The sequence below is a fragment of the Mus musculus genome, chromosome 14 (genome assembly GCF_000001635.26).
Source record: "Mus musculus strain C57BL/6J chromosome 14, GRCm38.p6 C57BL/6J".
In the NCBI taxonomy this organism is placed as follows: domain Eukaryota; kingdom Metazoa; phylum Chordata; class Mammalia; order Rodentia; family Muridae; genus Mus; species Mus musculus.
Genome location: NC_000080.6, coordinates 79,133,206 through 79,153,658, shown reverse-complemented (window position 1 = coordinate 79,153,658; position 20,453 = coordinate 79,133,206). Strand labels below are relative to the sequence as shown.

The following is a 20,453-nucleotide window of genomic DNA, read 5'->3' as shown; positions in this document are numbered from 1 at the left end:
CCAACAACACAACCCATGGTGAAACCAGTACAGTGCACACTTATTTGTTAGCAGGCTTACAGCAGATTTAACCACACTCTGGTTCCTGAGCATGTTTGTAAGGAGCCTGCTGCTCGCTGGAATACGAAGTACTTAAAGCAGAGTTGCCTTTCTTCTGGTGAGACACAGTCGAGGGGAACAGAAGAGTGCAGGGTAACACAGGCCATGATGAGGTAGGTACAACACACCCCCCTGAAGCACGGCATCGCCACAGCCCATTCTCACCCACAGGCCGGAATGTTCTTTCATAGACCCTGATGGATTGAAAGTCACACAAGCATGGGATGGCCTTTCATGATAAGAAGTTGACCATCGTCAGTTTTATAAATAACCTGCCGCTTCTATAATGATGATGCCTGATAAAAATGCCTCGGTCTCACCAGTAGCTTCTGTATGTCCCAACTTCCATCCCTGGCAGAGCTGGCCACTTTGCAATTCATCTTTAGTGCTTGCTACATCTGTTTTCACACATACAGTGACCTTCTGTCCTCTTAACTCTCAGCCGTCCTAAAAGCCTTCCTCTCGGCTTTGCATCAGCAGTACCCACTGCCTTCACTGCTGTGTAGCATGCTTGCCCAGCATACTGGAGGCCCTAGGCACAGTTCCCACTGCCACGGCTGTATAGCCTCCCAACAAGTCCCTGGCGACATCGGCACAGCAACCCTAGGTACGCCAGTTGCCTGCTGTTTTCCAACATCACAAGGTACCCGTACTTCAAGTACTGTTATTACTAATTGATAATTCGGGTCTTCTTTTCTTCTTCCTTTCATAGAGAAGGTCCTGGAATCAAAAAGCAAGGAGAGATACAGGAGGGGAATGGTGGGTGTATATGTGCATGCATACGTGCATGAGTGTGTGTGTGTGTGTGTGTGTGTGCACATGTGCTTGCCTGTGACGTCTTGGCTGAGCAGCAGTGACTGGACCCTCTTCTGTCCTGCAGAACCCTATATTCTGGTATGAAAGAATTCTGTTCTTTTCCTGTGAGTTTTTCAAATGATTCACCGGCATTTTCCTCCTGACTCTGGGCTGGGCCCTTTGTTCACCTCCCCAAACCCACCCACAACCTCTACTCTTCACCTTAGCCTCACCTTTCTCTTTCCAGATCAGCAGCCCTAGAGGCTTGGCACATTTTCATTTGGGGTCCAAGTGATGTGCTTGGTACATATTTTGAAATTATAGCTCTAAACACCTTTTCTCCGTCTAGATGTTTGGAATATACTTTGTGTTATTTCAGCGTTTCAGTTTATGGAATCTTTGGCAGAGAGCTCTCTCCCTTACCTTCTATGCCAGGAGCCATTTCTACACAACCATCACCACCACCCTACCCAAATTAAAATGGGGAACGTTTTACAGATCCCACCAACTTCAACTAAAAAAAAGAGAAGAGATACCACCTTCCTAATGAGTTATTGCATCTTTCATTCCCCAAGAGCAGAAGTCACACTGGTCTTGTATATACAATGAACAAGCGTCAGAACTGCTTGGGGACAGAATCTGTTAACTTTCTGGATATAATTTCAAATCAAGCTCTACTTCATGTGAATAGATGATGGGCCCTGTCCAGCAGGTCATCTTCTAAGAGGCGGGAACCACTCCTGTCTGTTGGTTCTCGGTGGTGCTTAGGGGTGCAGATCCCGTGCCTCCCCAGCTGGACTCTCAGCCCTCTGGCCCACCTTCCCTCTAGACACGTGAGAGGCTTCCAGGCACAGCCCGGGAGTCTGTGGAGATGTTTCTCCACTTCCTACCAAGGGCAAACAAATTATCTGAATGGCTGCTAAAAATAAGACAGGGGTGCAGAGCCCTACGCCAAAGTTACTTCTCACTTTTCTTTGTGTACCTTGTTTGTTCTCTTCCTAAGTTCAAAAAGGAATAACAGACAAAGATTTTCAGAAACTCTGGAAACGGAGAATGAGAAATGACGGGTGTAGTGGCTATTCCTGGTTGTCAACTTGACAATATTTGGAATGAACTACAATTCGGAATTGGAAGGCTCACCAGTGACCCTTATCTGGAGGCTTGGAGATCCTTATCTGGATCTTGGTTTGAAGATCTTGAGCCATAGTGGCTATGGATTCCAGAAGATTGAATCTCCGAGTTTAAGGAACACACCTTTAATCTGGGCTACGCCTTTCATCTGGGATTAAAGGTGTGGTGGGACACACCTTTAATCTGGGCTACACCTTCTGCTGGAGACAATATAAGGACATTGGAAGAAGGGAGTCTAGCTCTTGCTCTTGCTCCTGCTCCTTCGCCTGCTTGCTGCGTGAGACTGAGTAACTGCTAGATCCTTGGACTTCCATTCACAGCTGTGACTGAACGATTGTTGGGAATTGAGCTGCCGACTGTAAGTCATCAATAAATTCCTTTATTATCTAGAGACTATCCATAAGTTCTGTGACTCTAGAGAACCCTGACTAATACAGAAGTTGGTACCAGGAGTGGTTCTAGAGTAACAGAAGTACAAGGATGAATCTTTTAAAATTCTGGAATTGGCTTGTTGATCCACCAGCACTTTCAACTATTGAAACCTCTCCAGATTCTCTCCCTCCTGGGAGCTCAGAGAATTTTGAAGACCCATGGTTGAAACTATATTCCGAACTTAAAGAAGCTAATGCCCTTGATTTTCTTAATGAATTAGGTGATTCAGTGCACAAAGCTTTCTACAAGATGGGGAAAAAATCGAAAAATGATTTTACAGGCTGGCTGCTCTTAGTATCTGTGGAAAAAATGATGAATGAAAGGAAGGAGTTGTGTGATAAAATCGAAAGGCTCCAGACACAAGTAAACGATCTAAAAGTTGCTAAGTGTGTCCTTGAGGAGAATCTTCTCTCTTGTAGCAATAGAGCTCAAGTTGCAGAAAATCAAACAGAAACTCTCATTGTAAGGTTGGCTGAACTACAGCGAAAATTCAAGTCTCAGCCTCAGAGTGTGTCGACAGTTAAAGTAAGGGCTCTAATTGGCAAAGAATGGGATCCTACAACATGGGATGGGGATGTGTGGGAAGACCATGTTGAAGCTGAGAATTTTGAATCCTCAGATTCTCAAGGGTTTGCCCCACCTGAGGAAGTAGTACCCTCAGCCCCACCTCTTGAAATAATGCCTTCCCCACATGAGGAAATTAATTTTGCAGAGTCTGCTCACGGCCCACCAATAGTTTCTTCTAGACCTGTAACCAGACTCAAAGCAAAACAGGCTCCTAGAGGGGAGGTAGAAAGTGTAGTCCATGAGGAAATTCGCTACACTACTAAGGAGCTTAATGAGTTTGCTAATTCATTCAAGCAGAAACCTGGTGAATATGTGTGGGAATGGATTTTAAGGGTGTGGGATAAGGGTGGAAGGAACATAAAACTAGAGCAGGCTGAGTTTATTGACATGGGTCCTCTGAGTAGAGATTCTAGGTTTAATACGGAAGCTCGCATAGTTAAAAAAGGTGTCAAAAGTTTGTTTGAATGGTTGGCTGAGGTGTTTATCAAAAGATGGCCTACTGGAAATGACTTGGAGATGCCTGATATTCCATGGCTTAGTGTTGATGAAGGGATTTTAAGACTTAGGGAAATTGCAATGCTAGAGTGGATATATTGTGTAAAGCATAATTGTCCACAATGGGAAGGTCCAGAAGATATGCCTTTCACCAGCTCTATAAGACGCAAATTGGTGAGAGGGGCACCAGCACATTTGAAGGGTTTTGTTCTTTCCCTTTTCCTTGTGCCAGATCTTAGCATTGGAGATGCTTCTGCTCAATTAGATGAATTAAATTCACTGGGTTTAGTTGGATTCCGAGGTAACAAGGGCCAGGTGGCAGCATTGAATCGCCCGAGACAAGGTGATTCTAGTTATTATAATGGACAGCGTAGACAAAAGAATGTTTATAATAACATACCCAGTAATGGTCAGCACAGGAGAGGTGAAATTTATAATGGCATGACTCGGTTGGACCTTTGGTACTGGCTAACCAATCATGGTGTTTCCAGGAATGAAATACATAGGAAGCCTACTGCATATTTGTTTGATCTGTATAAGCAGAAAAATTCTCAAACAAATGAAAGAAAGGCTACATTAGATCGTGGTAAACAGCCAAATGAAAGAAAGGCTACATTAGATCGTGGTAAACAGCAATCTCGGCCAGTGAGTCAATTTCCAGACTTGAGACAGTTTGCAGATCCAGAACCCCTTGAATGAAGGGGTGGCCAGGTTCCTCTGAGGAAGGATCTTGATAAGACACTCAAAGGTTTTGCTGTTACCCTTTCTCCAGTTCTTCCCCAGAGGGACCTACGGCCTTTTACAAGGGTAACTGTACACTGGGGAAAAGGAAATAATCAGACTTTTCGGGGTCTGCTGGATACTGGTTCTGAGTTGACACTGATCCCAGGGGATCCCAAGAAACATTGTGGCCCTCCAGTTAAAGTAGGGGCTTATGGAGGGCAGGTGATTAATGGAGTTTTGACTGATGTCCGACTCACAGTAGGTCCAGTAGGTCCCCGGACACATCCTGTGGTGATTTCCCCAGTTCCAGAATGTATAATTGGGATAGATATACTCAGAAATTGGCAGAATTCTCATATTGGTTCCCTGAACTGTAGAGTGAGGGCTATTATGGTTGGAAAGGCCAAATGGAAGCCTTTAGAGTTGCCTCTGCCAAAGAAAATAGTGAATCAAAAACAGTATCGTATTCCTGGAGGAATTGCAGAAATTACTGCCACTATCAAGGACTTGAAAGATGCAGGGGTGGTGGTTTCCACCACATCTCCATTTAACTCTCCTATCTGGCCAGTGCAGAAAACAGATGGATCATGGAGAATGACAGTTGATTACCGAAAACTAAATCAGGTAGTAACTCCAATTGCAGCTGCTGTACCAGATGTAGTTTCCTTACTTGAGCAAATTAACACATCTCCTGGCACCTGGTATGCGGCTATTGATCTGGCAAATGCCTTCTTCTCAGTACCTGTCCATAAGGACCACCAGAAGCAATTTGCTTTCAGTTGGCAAGGCCAACAGTATACCTTCACAGTTTTGCCTCAAGGATATATTAACTCTCCTGCCCTGTGTCATAATTTAGTTAGAAGGGATCTTGATCGTTTGGATCTTCCACAAAATATCACATTGGTGCACTATATTGATGACATTATGCTGATTGGACCAAGTGAGCAGGAAGTAGCAACCACTTTGGACTCATTGGTAACACATATGCGTATCAGAGGATGGGAAATAAATCCAACCAAAATTCAAGGACCATCTACCTCAGTGAAATTCTTAGGAGTCCAGTGGTGTGGGGCATGCAGAGATATTCCTTCTAAGGTGAAAGATAAGTTATTGCACCTGGCCCCTCCTACAACCAAGAAAGAAGCACAACGTTTAGTGGGTCTATTTGGATTCTGGAGACAACACATCCCTCACTTGGGTGTGTTACTTAGGCCTATTTACCAAGTGACTCGGAAAGCTGCTAGCTTTGTGTGGGGCCTGGAACAGGAGAAGGCCCTTCAACAGGTCCAGGCTGCTGTGCAGGCTGCTCTACCACTTGGACCATATGACCCAGCAGATCCGATGGTACTTGAGGTGTCTGTGGCTGATAGAGATGCTGTTTGGAGCCTCTGGCAGGCCCCTGTAGGTGAATCACAGAAAAGGCCTTTGGGATTTTGGAGCAAAGCTCTACCATCATCTGCAGACAACTATTCTCCCTTTGAAAAACAGCTCTTGGCCTGCTATTGGGCCTTAGTGGAAACTGAACGTCTGACAATAGGACACCAAGTCACTATGCGACCTGAACTACCCATCATGAGCTGGGTACTATCAGACCCTGCAAGTCATAAAGTGGGACGTGCACAGCAGCAGTCTATTATCAAATGGAAGTGGTATATACGTGATCGGGCCAGAGCAGGTCCTGAAGGCACAAGCAAGTTACATGAAGAAGTTGCTCAAATGCCTATGGTTTCTACTCCTGTTACAATGCCATCTGCTGCCAAGCATGCACCTATAGCCTCATGGGGTGTTCCCTATGATCAACTGACCGAAGAGGAGAAGACTAGAGCCTGGTTTACTGATGGCTCTGCACGTTATGCAGGCACCACCCAGAAGTGGACAGCTGCAGCATTACAACCCCTTTCTGGGACAACCTTGAAAGACACAGGTGAAGGGAAATCTTCACAGTGGGCAGAACTTCGGGCAGTACACATGGTATTACAGTTTGTTTGCAAGAAGAAATGGCCAGATGTACGATTATACACTGACTCATGGGCTGTAGCCAATGGATTGGCTGGATGGTCAGGGACTTGGAAAGATCACAATTGGAAAATTGGTGAGAAAGACATCTGGGGAAGAAGTATGTGGATAGATCTCTCCAAATGGGCAAAGGATGTGAAGATATTTGTGTCCCATGTAAATGCTCACCAAAAGGTGACTTCAGCTGAGGAGGAGTTCAATAATCAAGTGGATAAGATGACCCGTTCTGTGGACAATCAGCCTCTCTCCCCAGCCATCCCTGTCATTGCTCAATGGGCACATGAACAAAGTGGCCATGGTGGTCGAGATGGAGGTTATGCTTGGGCTCAGCAACATGGGCTTCCACTCACCAAGGCTGACCTGGCTACAGCTGCTGCTGATTGCCAGATCTGCCAACAGCAGAAACCAACACTGAGCCCCAGATATGGCACCATTCCTCGAGGTGACCAGCCAGCAACCTGGTGGCAGGTTGACTACATTGGACCACTTCCTTCGTGGAAAGGACAGCGTTTTGTTCTTACTGGAGTAGATACTTATTCTGGTTATGGATTTGCCTTTCCTGCACGTAATGCCTCTGCTAAAACCACCATTCACGGACTGACAGAATGCCTCATCTATCGTCATGGTATTCCACACAGTATTGCTTCTGACCAAGGAACTCATTTCACAGCCAGAGAAGTACGACAGTGGGCTCACGATCATGGAATTCACTGGTCTTACCACATTCCCCATCATCCTGAAGCAGCTGGGCTGATAGAAAGATGGAATGGCCTTTTGAAGACGCAGTTACAGCGCCAATTAGGTGGTAACAGCTTGGAAGGCTGGGGCAGAGTTCTTCAGAAGGCAGTATATGCTTTGAATCAGCGCTCGATATATGGTACAGTTTCACCCATAGCCAGGATTCATGGGTCCAGGAATCAAGGGGTGGAAAACGGAATAGTTCCACTTACTATCACTCCTAGTGACCCTCTAGGAAAATTTTTGCTTCCTGTCCCCATAACTCTAGGTTCTGCTGGCTTAGAAGTTTTGGCTCCAGAGAGGGGAGTGCTCCTACCAGGAGCTACAACAAACATTTCATTGAACTGGAAGCTCAGACTTCCCCCTGGTCATTTTGGGCTTCTAATGCCCTTAAACCAACAGGCTAAAAAAGGAATAACAGTGTTAGGAGGGGTGATAGATCCAGATTACCATGGGGAAATTGGATTACCTCTTCACAATGGTGGTAAGCAAGATTATGTCTGGAGTGCAGGAGATCCCTTAGGGCGTCTCTTAGTACTACCATGTCCTGTGATTAAAGTCAATGGGAAACAACAACAGCCTAATCCAAGCAGGATGACAAAGGACGCAGACCCATCAGGAATGAAGGTATGGGTCAATCCTCCAGGAAAAGAGCCAAGACCTGCTGAGGTGCTGGCTGAAGGTGAAGGAAATACAGAATGGGTAGTAGAGGAAGGTAGTTATAAATACCAATTAAGGCCACGTAACCAGTTGCAGAAACGAGGATTACAAAGTAATATGAATGCCCATTGTAAATTTACTAATGCGTTTGCGATTGTACGAGGGATAGTTATATCATGTTAGGCGTATTTACAACCTTGTTATTGTTTCATGTGAACATGAGATATTATTTGTGTCAAGTTGACAAGGGGTGGATTGTAGTGGCTATTCCTGGTTGTCAACTTGACAATATTTGGAATGAACTACAATTCGGAATTGGAAGGCTCACCAGTGACCCTTATCTGGAGGCTTGGAGATCCTTATCTGGATCTTGGTTTGAAGATCTTGAGCCATAGTGGCTATGGATTCCAGAAGATTGAATCTCCGAGTTTAAGGAACACACCTTTAATCTGGGCTACGCCTTTCATCTGGGATTAAAGGTGTGGTGGGACACACCTTTAATCTGGGCTACACCTTCTGCTGGAGACAATATAAGGACATTGGAAGAAGGGAGTCTAGCTCTTGCTCTTGCTCCTGCTCCTTCGCCTGCTTGCTGCGTGAGACTGAGTAACTGCTAGATCCTTGGACTTCCATTCACAGCTGTGACTGAACGATTGTTGGGAATTGAGCTGCCGACTGTAAGTCATCAATAAATTCCTTTATTATCTAGAGACTATCCATAAGTTCTGTGACTCTAGAGAACCCTGACTAATACAACGGGGTCAAGGTGATTTTTGTGGGCTTTATTTAAAAATGAACGTTTGAGGGAATCCAAATGTTTTTGTTGTTGAGTGCAGGTAAGTGAACAAAACAAAACAAAACCAAACCAAAAGCAAAAACAACCCCATGAACACTAATACCTCATAAATAATTGGCACAGCTACAGTTTACTGGCACAGAAACGGTTCCCTCCTGCTACAACTCCACAGGAGGACAGTCAGGATTCTAAACTGCCACAAAAACAACATGCTAGCTAAATTCCGAGAAAAGAGGGGTGGGGCAAAATGTTGGGTCTTTCTATATTCCATCTTTTCTATTTTTGCCTGGTATTTTTAAAGCCTTCAAAAAGGTGACATTCAACACTGGTGACCTCCGGAGTCACGCACGGTCACCTCAGGTATGGTTAGACCGTGCCAGCGTTTCTGCTCTGCATTCTGTAACATGGCCCTGGCAGTAGACACTTTATGCCCTGCAGTGTTGCTGAAGCTAAGGGGTGTCCTGTAGCATTTCCTGGCCAGGTGACTACAGTTTGTGATCTGGTGTTGTGCTTTCTCCAGAACAGGAGGCGGCATATAAAGCAGTTTTGTGAGGTGCTGAGGCAGCCAGGAAAGAGAAGGGAAACCCCAATCTTACCATCAGAAGCAAAGGCAGCTGTGCTCTGAACCCAGTGTCCACATACCTTGGAGGCAGCCACCATAGCTATGTGCACAATGCATTTAGCATGGGGGATTCTTTTCTGAAAACCAGGACACTATGTAAACCAGACCAGGCAGGTGTCACTAATGCAGAGTCCCTGTGGGAGGTATTTCTAGTGACAAACCTGGCACCCGACCGTTTTCCTCCTCTCTCCTGAAGAAAGCGCTTTCCACACAGCCATGTTATGCTGCTACCCATCACTTCTTCTAGGTACACCCTGATGCGCTGCCATCCAGCCTGTGAAAATATTTACAGAACCCCTCCCTATTCCACTTACCCTTACTTCCTCCCAGCTACCCCTAGGTAACGGTGAACTTCATGGGTCCTCACCTCCAGACACTTCGGTTCTACTTCAGTTCCCAGGGTCAATTTAAACAGAACCAAGCCGAGTTTACCATGCAGTGTGGTATTGTTACTTAGGCGCGCAGCTTCTTTCCAGATTGGCTCACTTGGGTTTACAGTTTCTTCAGTGGTAGCTTGAAGTCCCGGCAAAGGGGACTCTACTAGGAGTTAGAAAACTGCTTTTCCATATTGTTTCTGGCTCCAACTGGAGAACTGGTTTTGGCCGCGGTTCCTTCCCTTCCCTTAGTTTTCATGGAGGTGAGAGTGTGAGTCAGGTGCAGTTCTGCTAAGCGGGGCTGTTGCCATGGTGATTACAGTGCACACAGCATGTGCAAGGGTCTAACCTCAACATTAGGGAAGTTACCAGGCAATGTGTGCATCATGCAGGGAGGTACGAGCCAAACGGTGAACTTCATGGATGAAGTCAGGAAAAACCATGAGTGCACATCAGCATACAAGCGAGAGGTTTGGGGAAAGAGAATTCGGTGTCAGCAGACAGGTGCGCTCTCCTGGGCTCTGCCTCGTGATGGCCCACAGACTTCAGTGTAAAACTACATAGCTCAGTTATGCTCAGATAAAGCTTTATGTGCCCCTGTCTCCCTGGCCAGCAAGCATAGTAGGTCTGCCCTGAACCTCAGGCTGTGCTCCTAGGTTCCTGAAGGGCGCCTGGAACCACAGATAGAACAGCCTGCATCACACACAGCGAGGAGGAAGCTGATACATTGCGCACAGTAAAAGGTGGGCAATAACGACCAATAGCAAAGATCAAATGGAACAACGGCTGCAATCAAGGGGCTAAGCACCATTATCCTTGCACTTTAGGGCCATTATTAAGTAAAATAAAGGTTCCCTGAACACCACACAGTTCTCCTGACAGACAAGATGACAAAGTGACCAGCGAGTAGCTCAGACTCATGTCCCGGTGGGGGAAGGAGCACAGGACAGTGCAGACACTCATGATGCTACCCAGGGCAGAGCAAAAACTTAAAATGTATGAAGCCTTTATACCTAGAATCTTCTCTTAGCTGTTTCTGGATCACAGAACGCTCCAGGAAATGAAGCTGAAAGGAAATAAAACTGTAATTCATGTAATGTATGTTAAATAGCCCAAAGAGTTGTTTCTGAGCTTTGAAACCTGGGGCTGAGAACATAGCAGAACAGACCAGGACATGCCCGGGCAAGCCCATCGCCTCCCTAGCTCCCACCCCTCTGACCTAAGTTAAATGTTACAGGCTGCTGATGTTTAAATGGACCAATCATGTGAAACCGCGCCAATTCCTCCCCCAGCCCCACTCCTTTTCTATAAAAACCCCTAGCTTCCAAGCCTCGTGGTCGAATCCACTGTCTCCTGTTATGTGAGATACGTTTCGACCCGGAGCTCCGCCATTAAAAAACCTCTTGTTGTTACATCAAGGTGTTGTGTTCTATTCGTGATTCTTGGGTGCACGCAGAATCGGGAGCTGAGTGGGGGTTTCCCCACTGAGTTCTTTCAAAGCCATGGTTAGGAACTGAGACCATCCCTACAACTTATGTACTGGCTATGAGTCCGACATAGAACCTTAAGGATGTGCAGCCCAACGAGACCTGGTTCTGTGGAGTTTCTGCCAGGAGCAGGAGGGACCTGCACTCAGTAACTAGAACAGACAGTGGGGAAGAGTGCCAGGCCAGGGCCAGCAGGATATACAGCAGGAGGTGGAGCCAAATGGCAAGAGGTCAGGCCTAGAAGAGGCGCTAGAGAAGGCTATTTTGAATGAAGAGAGCCAGAAAGAGTGGGCAGACAATGAGTTGAAGAGGGGCTTGCAGCTGACTGTGTACATGAGAGTCCTTTGCCTGGGTTCATACAGACCCGCTGTAGCAACCAAACCTGCACACTAGAAACTCAGAGAGGTTCACCAAGAGGCGATGCCGCATCCTAACATTCACCCACAGAGCCAAACAACTCTACCCAGTCCTCGGATACAAATACCATTTGTGTAATTTAGCTACAGTTACTTCAAAGTCGCCAAAAAGTATCTACACACTAGCAGCCTTAGCAACCAGGCGGCCCCAAGTTCAGTACTGTTTTGCTACTCACAAGATTTAAACTCTCGGAGCCTATTATTTTTCAATCTCACCCCTTAGCCATTGCACAACATGTTAAAAAAAATGTCATTTTCAGATTGAAACTCTTTTCTATCTACGTGAGGGTGACTCATTACCATCCAAATATGAGATACATTAACAATATGAATAAGACAGGAAAGAGAGAACTCATTTGAGTTTTCCTTTAAGTGCTCATTTTGTAAATTCCCACAATTGCTATGACTTATTATATTTATGCATGTATTTTCTAACAGCCTGAAACCATGAAGATGAGTAAGCTACCTTGAAAGAGTAGAGGAGCGTGGCCCAGGGGGAAGTGTGGCAGGAAGGAGCCCAGAAAGAAGTGGACAAGACAGGCAGAGGAGAGGTGGGCGGTAGAGAGCTCAGAGTGTGGGATTGGGTGCAGCACAGGGCCAGAAGAAGAGAAACTCAAGCCCACTGAATCCAGCTCACGGAGGCTGGGATAAAGTCATCAGGGGAGGCAAGAGGATGGAGGTCTGGAAGTAGAACCAAGGCAGGCAGATCAGGACTTAGTTTTTAATAAGGCCAGGACATCGGATGCCCTGGAACTGGACTTACAGATGGTTGTGAGCTGCCATGCGGGTGCTGGGAGCTGAGCTTCTGCACGATCAGCCAGTGTTCTTCTTCATCACGGAGCCATCTCTCCATCCTCATTAGTAAGCATTCTTAGCCAGCCTCGTAGATAATGATTTTAAGAGGTTTTGAAGGAACAGGCAAGGAACTATGTCGTGTGTGTGTGTGTGTGTGTGTGTGTGTGTGTGTGTGTGTGTGTGGTGGGGCTTTGGGTCTCAGAGACATGCAGACATTATAGAACTCCTCAGAGAGACTGGGCTTAAAAGACATTTTCAATCTCAAAAGAATTTCCGACAATCTCCGTATGTTCCTTTGACTGGAGGGTTTGTAGCCCATGGCTGTCTGTTTAGAGGTAAAGATAGCTTGCTGGCTGTGAGAGGGATCAGGTGAGGTCAGAGCAGCAAAGTCTGCATTCTGGATGAATTCCAAGTATGTGGATTGGAGAAGAGCCACCATGTGACTGGCCTTCCAAAAGTGAGCCTGGCTTCCATACAGCACCTGCTTTTGCTTCTCAGCAGTCTCCCAGCAGGCTGTCCCCACTGCCTGTGACAAGAGTCCCATCCATCCAGGGTGCTTTATCCATGGCAAACCTGTCCCTGCTGGTGTGTGTGTGCAGGGTTGAAACCATGCCCACGACCCACAGGTGAGGTATACATTGTTGTAACTTTCCACGGAACACAACCTTTGGGATGGTTGTTTAAAGGACGGAGGCTTTCCAGACCCTGAGGAAGGCTGGCCTATGGTGAGGTATCTCCTTGAGAACAAAGACTCTCAGATCCTGACCAATGGGTGGGTCATCTCTGGAGTGCTGTGCTCTTTGTGTGGACTGTGTGCACAGCCATTCTGTTTTAGGGAGCCCAGTGGGGAAAATTCAAGGAAAGGAAAGGACACCCCTCCCATGCGCCTATTCTTCTTAGACAACAAAAGACAGATAATTATCTAACGCGTTTCTCAACATGAACAAAACAGAGAAGTGACCTTTCTGTCTGTGCCTGTTGACGGCAGTGACCCCAGCCGCAGCAGCCAGGGGACAGTCACCGGAGCAGGAGCTCAGCTGTAGCTCCCCGCCCGGCCTGTCACAAACGCCGTAAATTTTAACAGGCAGCCAGACCTGCATGGTTCACAGTCACCCCTAGGGAGTGATAAATGCTCCTGCTGGTAGACTTATATAAACTGAGACGCAATGATCTTTTTAAAAGGATATTCCCTGTGCTCAATAAACCTGAGTGTTGTAAGGCTGAAGGGTGGCTAGCCTAAGGAGGAAAATAAACCAATCTGGCAAGAAAAAGCAATCATTTGGAGTGCTGGTAGAGTAACCTAAATGGACAGGTACTGAATTCAGCGATTTAAAACTCACATGCTTGCTAGCTGAAAACCCCCACTTCTGGCTTCATGCCGTTTATAAAATGCACTCTGTGGGTGAGAAAGGGCAGTGACGGCAGGAGTGTGACTCACGTATAGTATATGCATTCGTGAAAATTTCAGTAAAAAACGGCAGCAACCTTTACAGTGTTCAGTGACAGAGAGCTTTGTTCAGACACACCTGCTGTCACCTGATAACAGCAAAGAAATGCCACTCAGTGCAGAGGACATCCTGACGACAAGTGAAAACTTATAGGAGATTTTAGGAAGTAACATTTTGAGCTTGAATCAAAATACCAACAATACCTGATTGTTTTGTTACTTAATAAGTGGCAGATACAACCAAAGAGGACAATGAGGCTGGATCAGGGGAAGAGATTCCACCTGCTCTGTCTAGACCCCTGCCCACCGTTTGCTCACAGAGGCCTCCCTTCCCAGTGGCCTTGCTCTGCTCCTCCACCACCCACCACCCAGGAAGGTCTTGGCCTCTAAGCACTTGCCTGTATAGAGTGCTGGCAGGGAGCGATACTGCTGTTTATGGCAAAATACAGGTGGAAAACATGGCTAGGACATTTTATCAGGGGAAAGATGTATAATGAGTACCTGAAGTAAGAACAGGAGTTTTTATATGGTAAAGTTTAAAGAAAAAAGTTTATTTTTCACCTTCTGCCCCACCACATGTGTGCAGGTGCCTGTAGAGGCCAGAAGGGGGCGCTGGAGCTGGAATTACAAGTGGTTGTGAGTCACCTGACACAGGTGCTAGGAACTGAACTCAGGTCCTCTGGAAGAGTAAGTAGCAAGCATTGTTAACAATGAAGCATTTCTAGCCCCTGTGAATCTTAAAAACGAATGTTACTGTAATGTCTGCCCACTTGAGCGGGGCCAGCGCTGCTGTGTGGTAGACTACTGCTTGGAATCGCCATTCAATCCTATGTCCTGCTGCACCTGGGCCATCCCAGTTAGCACCAGTTGTCTGAGGATAATAATAAGAATGATTATTAGTTGTGATCAAACCATTTTGTTCAGAGGGCTTAGAGGTGAGGAAGAGCTGAAGAGGTTAGTGAGACCTGAGGTCCTTGGCAGGGCAGATCTCCCTGCTCCTATCACTAAAAGTCCAACTAAGTGATTAAAAACAGTGCCTTCAGTCTTAACTAATTATTGCATGCTAGTTATCATGGCTGGTTATTACACACAGCTTAGCCCTTTAGGGGAGGGAACTGTGCTATTTGGGTACTAAATTAAGCCTTGTTTCTTGGCACCAATCAACATGGGCAACACTCCTTCGGTAGAAGGGAGAGACTAGGAGTTAGACAGACTCCCCAGAAGGCAGACACACAGACAAGGGACCAGGCTAGGTAATAAAGACAGTAAACTTCCAAGATGACTGCTTCTTCCTCAGCCTCCTGACTTGAAAGAAAACCTGGTATCTTAAAACAAGAGCCTGGTGAGATTTGTCTCCCACCAGCAGGCTACCCGGTGATGGACTGGCACGATAAGTTCAAGGCTGGATCAGAACATGTTACAAACCCGTTGGGGGGCCACTCCGTCACCCTATCCTTCTTCAAACTGACCAGCCCTGAACTAGAGGAGGGAACTCTGCAGACTTAGAACTCCAGCTCTCAGGAGAGACGGGCTTTCCAGCTTCTGCTACGCAGAGGGCATTTGTCTCTGTGTGTCTGACATGTGTATGTTTCCTCACCCCCAATAAACATACTTTTTTTTTTCAACTATTGATTTCAATGATTGATTTCTCCACTGCTGTACGTTACACTCGAGACAGAGAACGCAAGTGTTCTCTATCCTTCTCCTCGGGGGTCCTTTTCCTAACTTGATGTAGTGCTCATGGATGCTGGAAGAAGCTCTAGGGCTGCCACTCCCACAGAATGCATTATAAGTAAAATTTGGCCACTGTAACTCTAAAGAACCAAACATCTAGAAATGAATAAATCTACACATGCCTTTCTACTTACTGCAGGCAAAACTCAACGTCCTTTTGTAAGTCCACCCAGACACATCTCATCAAAAGTTGATGAGTGTGTGTTACCATGCGTTATATTAAAGCAAGATTTTTCCAAAGCCTTGGGCGAATCCTTGGAAGGTCTTGAAGAGATTTTCCTCTAATCTTTATGTGAAACCTAAGAAAACACAGAATGAAGGGGAGCAGCTTGCCTGTTCTGAGTTTTCTAGAATCATCAAATGTATTCTTTGTCCATAGACATATATTGCTGGTATTTAAAAACAAAACAAAACAAACAAACAAACAAACAAAAAACCAAAAAACAACTCTTCAACATGGTTAGAAGTATAGCATTGTAACTTGTCCGCCTGGATTTAAACCCTGGTTCTTGACACATAGCCACGTAAGGCCCTCATCTACAAGAAAGACAAAGGTGCCTGTCTTATCCACAGTGGCACTGTAGGAAATCACACAGAATCGCTTGGAAAAATCCTTGGCCTCACCATACTTATCTAGACTAACCATTATTACTCTACTCTTTCTGAGAGTAAAAGATATGGCATAGTGTGAATCATCTATTTTTTAGTCGGCATGTGTTAGGTATATATCATAGTAATATTAGCACTGGGAAAATAAGTCAGGTTTTAATCAAGAAGGCTTTGTGAAATTTGAGTTGTGTAAGATTCCGCATTCTGTCCAAATCATTTAATTCCCATGACCTCCTTTGGGAAGTTCAATGTTGCTGCAGATATTCTAAACACCAAGCTGACCCTTCCTACCTCGGGCAGCCAGGCAGAGACTGCAGCACCCTCTTGTCGCCTTGCAGCTGGACTGAGAGCCTCCTCCCCTTACAACTCCTGAAAATATGTTTGCTCTCAGTGTCTAAAGGCATGGCATGAAGGGGACTTGAGACACTTCCAGTGGCGAATAGACCACATGACTGCTCCCAGCAAGACTTAAGAGAGAAAGATATCTTACGAGAAAGAGAAGAAATATGTTCAAGTGCCGATGGAAAGGCCGCTTCCGCCTCCCCCACCCCTGCAAATTCCAAATTCAAGTTTGCACTTCAATGTCTTCGGCTTGTTTCTTGTCAAGTTCAACATATTTTAAGTCAGATAATACCAACTGTGATATTTCTTATTTATTTATATGTTTCTTGGCATGCCTCTAAAAGAAAGGAAACATGTTCCACAAAACGCAAAGAAGAGAACGTGTACTGCTTTCTGTCTCATGGAAGCTTTTAGGAGAAGTTTCTTGTATTTCATTTGTAGGGTTGGAAATGAGAATGGATCTGTCTGCTGAGGAACATGCAGTCATTCGTTAACTCAGTCAGCCCACGGGCCTGCTACTGAGTGCCACTCAGAGGCCTGGGCTGTGCACAGAACAACACCCCCATTACAGTCTATAACCTTACACAGACCACTGCTAATAGTCACTGCTCTCCATATTGTGCAATTTCCACTTTGCAGGGCAGGAAAGTAAAACTCAAGCACAAAAACAGCTCATTCATTGACACACACAAAACTGTTAACGCTAAGCCCAGTTCTTGCCAGTGCAAAAGCCAGACTGAGCTGATCTGTTATGCTGGCTTTGATAGAGAATATGTTCTTAAGAGTCCCAGAGTTCTCTATTCTAAAGCACACCGTGGCAAGAAATGTGTCTAAGGCATCAGTGTCTTCCCTTTTAACTCACGTGTAGGACAGATGTACAGGAATCCACGTACATCAGCAAGGCAGCATTTGCAAGGGACCACAGCATCCTCAGAAGCCCAGGAACAGGTGCTGTACACACAGACAGTTGTGAGCAGGGCTCAGAGAGACTCAGAGATTTCCTTGTCACAGGACACTGGTAAATTATACAATCCCTCGGAGGCGGCAGTTTCTCACGTGTAAATGGGACTGACCGCATGGCCAGCATCACAAGGGTGTTGTTAGGAGGAGGAGTGGTGCTGACAGGGACAGGTCTCTTGCCTTCCCCTCACCTAAGCTTCCTGACAATGGCAACAAGGCACACTGTCTTCTTAGTTACAGAAGAAAATAGTCCCATAAAAGACCTCGGAGCAGATGGGTCGCTGACTGACGCTCTACTTGTGACAAAACCTGGGACCTAAATGCAGATGGGAAGCTCTTATGATACGTAAAAAGAATGGAAGTCATCTTTTGGGTAAGTGGAGATGGGTTTGAAAAAATGATCTAACCCACAGGTAACCCACTTCGGCACTTTTGGTAAGGCTAAACACACAAACCACTCAAATACAAACCCACAGACAATAAGCTTCTCTTAGATACACCAGGATATGTGCAGGTAAAGGGTCTCCCTTTTAAAAGAAAAATTTTAAAAATCCAAAACCTATTATTTGCCACCCTGAAGACATTCCTTCAATGGAAGTCTAGTGGATGTAAAGTCAGTATAGGGAATTGTGCTGGCACTGAACATGTGAGAACAAGCTGGCAATTCGGTGATAAATAAGTATTTATCAAAGATTTCAGGCTCAGCCGGCAAAGCTAAGCTCATTCTGAAACCCTGGCAAGATGCTAAGATTTCTGCACAGTTAGGGGCGAGGGGCTCTCCCAGTACCTCAGGAACAGGCCTCCGTACCGTGCTCGCACCCCATGTGCAGCGCCAGGTTTCCTGAGCCTGATTGCTACTAATTAGGATGATTAAAAAAAGATTCCCTTTTTTAGTGTTTGGAAAAAAAATCTTAAGAATTTTTGGAAACTTGAGCTTATGATATTTATCTGGTTCAGGTTTTAAAAATATTTCTATTTTTTTTTCTATCAACAGCTAAGCTTTCTGAAATAGCTCTTCCCTTGACATTACTGGGGAGATGGGCTTTATTTCCCCAGAAAAGTAAACAAGAGAATAAAAACAAGGTGACTCAAAGGATGAGGAAGTGTGGTGCTCTGCAGAACAAAAGGGCCTTTCACAGTATGTCAGAGACTCAACTGTGGGCTTTCCTGAATGTAAACACTGTTCAAATGGCAAAAGGAATTTCATCTATGCCTATAAAAGGTCTCAAACAATAGTTCTTGCTTGAAGCTACATTTAGCACACAGTAAAACAACCTTTTCCTCAAATAGTCTGCCCACAGACCTGCAAAGTTTGATCATCCCAGGAGATGAACAATTCTCCATCACTCGCAGAGCGAAGAGCCGCAATCGCAGCTTGTGGAGGAGAGGCTGCTAAGGGAAGACATGGCCAGGATGGACAGACAGCAGAGGGCAGTCTTCAGGAGCAAGGGATGCTGAGGCGCAGTTTACACCCGCAGCCGGATGCTTTGCACTCAGTCAGAGTTTAAGGCCCACAGAGCACATGGCTCAGGAGGTAAGGGTCACAGAAATGGAGCATTAACAGTTTAAACCAAAAGGAGCAGCAGTTAAATGAAATATTTCCCATTATCTATACATCTCTTCATTGCAGCAAGCTAAAATGGGCACCGATTATAATATTCAGTGGAGCTATATGCCAATGAACAAATTACATCATTATTATAGAAACACCAAAAGTCTTTCCTTACCCGGCTGATTTTGCAGCCATTTTTCTATCACTGTGTCAGCTCTAATCCTACACAGCCAACCCTGAGGTTCTTCTCTGATGAAAATTCCTAAGAAATTCTCTACAGAGAGTTTGACAACAGTGTCAGAGATTGTTTAGATTTTATGTGAAGTTTTCTATTTTCAAATAATGCATATCAAATTCTACAGGCCCCTGTTATTTGAGATGGATGTGTGTGTTGTGTTGGGGTGGGAGACGATAAGAGGGCTCAGGGTCAGGGTTTCTGTGCCTCTGAGGTTAGCTTCTATGACATTCTTTTTTGTGCCTCTATGCCTGGGTGTGAACAGGGCCAGCTTTTCTCAGATCACAAAGGACACTGGAAACACTCTATGATTTATGAGCTTTTTAAAACTGGTGACACCCAAACATTAACATTATCCATTCAGTGAAATGTTTTCTATGCATGGTTCAAGTCTTATCACTTCCATTTCATCCAAAGAACACTGAGGCTTGTACAGGCAGCTGCTATGGCCACACAGTGGGTACAGGGAGGCCAGCATTCACTCTGCTCTGCCCTATTCTAGAGCTTCAAGGGTTATGGCTGCCTCTGTCTCAAGCTACTCATAGTAATGAACAGGTGTGACATAAATGAGCCAATGACTTGGTTTTAGAAGAATAAACTAGACACTATCCATAGCTTTGTTTCCGGTTTGAGAGGAAAGGTGTGGCCCTTGGAGTTTGCCTGTCACATCTCTTCATCTGGCAGGGAAGACTTGCCAGTCTGGCTGGGAAAAGACAAGGGCACCAATTGGCCTACACAGTACAAGAAGACAGTCACTGAGTAGTAAATATGCAGGAGTGTCTACCTGGTGTCTGACTTACCTCCATAAGGAGGACTTGCGCGCCCTTCTCCTAGGCTCCCACCTGAGGTGAGTGGTCAGGTCAGGTCTTGGAGGGACACAGGGACATCTGCTTTGCCTTCTCAGTTCAAGGCACACCCCCCAACCCCTGCTCAGTTTCTACTACTGTTGCACTAAGAGGACTTCAGGACTGATCCACTTATTAATATTTACATTCAAGTAGACTAGTATTTTGAGAGGCATCTGATCAATAATCATTTTTTAACAGTTTATTTGAGTTGAGAAGGTGCCAATGACAGATAAGCTCTAGGTCATAGCCTACACCAACTGACAACCTTAACATCTCAAATTGCCTGCAACAACTTAAGAGCCAGTAAGTAGTAACTTAAAAGCCTTTTTCAAGGGGCCAGGGAGATGGTTCAGAGAAAAGGCGCCTGCAGCCAAGCTTAACAACCTGCATCTGAGCCCCAGAACACACATGGTAGAAGGAGAGACCCAAGTCTCCCAAGCTGTCCTCTGACCGGCACACACACACACACACACACACACACACACACTCACACACACACACACACACACACACACACACACACACACACACTCACACACACACACACACACACACACACAGAGAATTTTAAAAAGCCTAT

At 45.6% G+C, this 20,453-nt stretch overlaps 1 protein-coding gene and 1 long non-coding RNA gene across 3 annotated transcripts in view; one reads left to right on the top strand and one right to left on the bottom strand.

Moving 5' to 3' along the window:
- Positions 1-20,453, bottom strand: part of Vwa8 (von Willebrand factor A domain containing 8) — a 353,253-nt gene that overhangs the window by 48,652 nt on the left and 284,148 nt on the right. The gene's annotated exons all lie outside the window — the stretch shown is intronic.
- The window catches only part of Gm30970, a 30,621-nt gene continuing 28,609 nt past the window's right edge, over positions 18,442-20,453 (top strand). The window contains exon 1 of the long non-coding RNA XR_383637.4: positions 18,442-18,772. This is a non-coding gene — a long non-coding RNA (predicted gene, 30970). The remainder of the gene's footprint in view (positions 18,773-20,453) is intronic.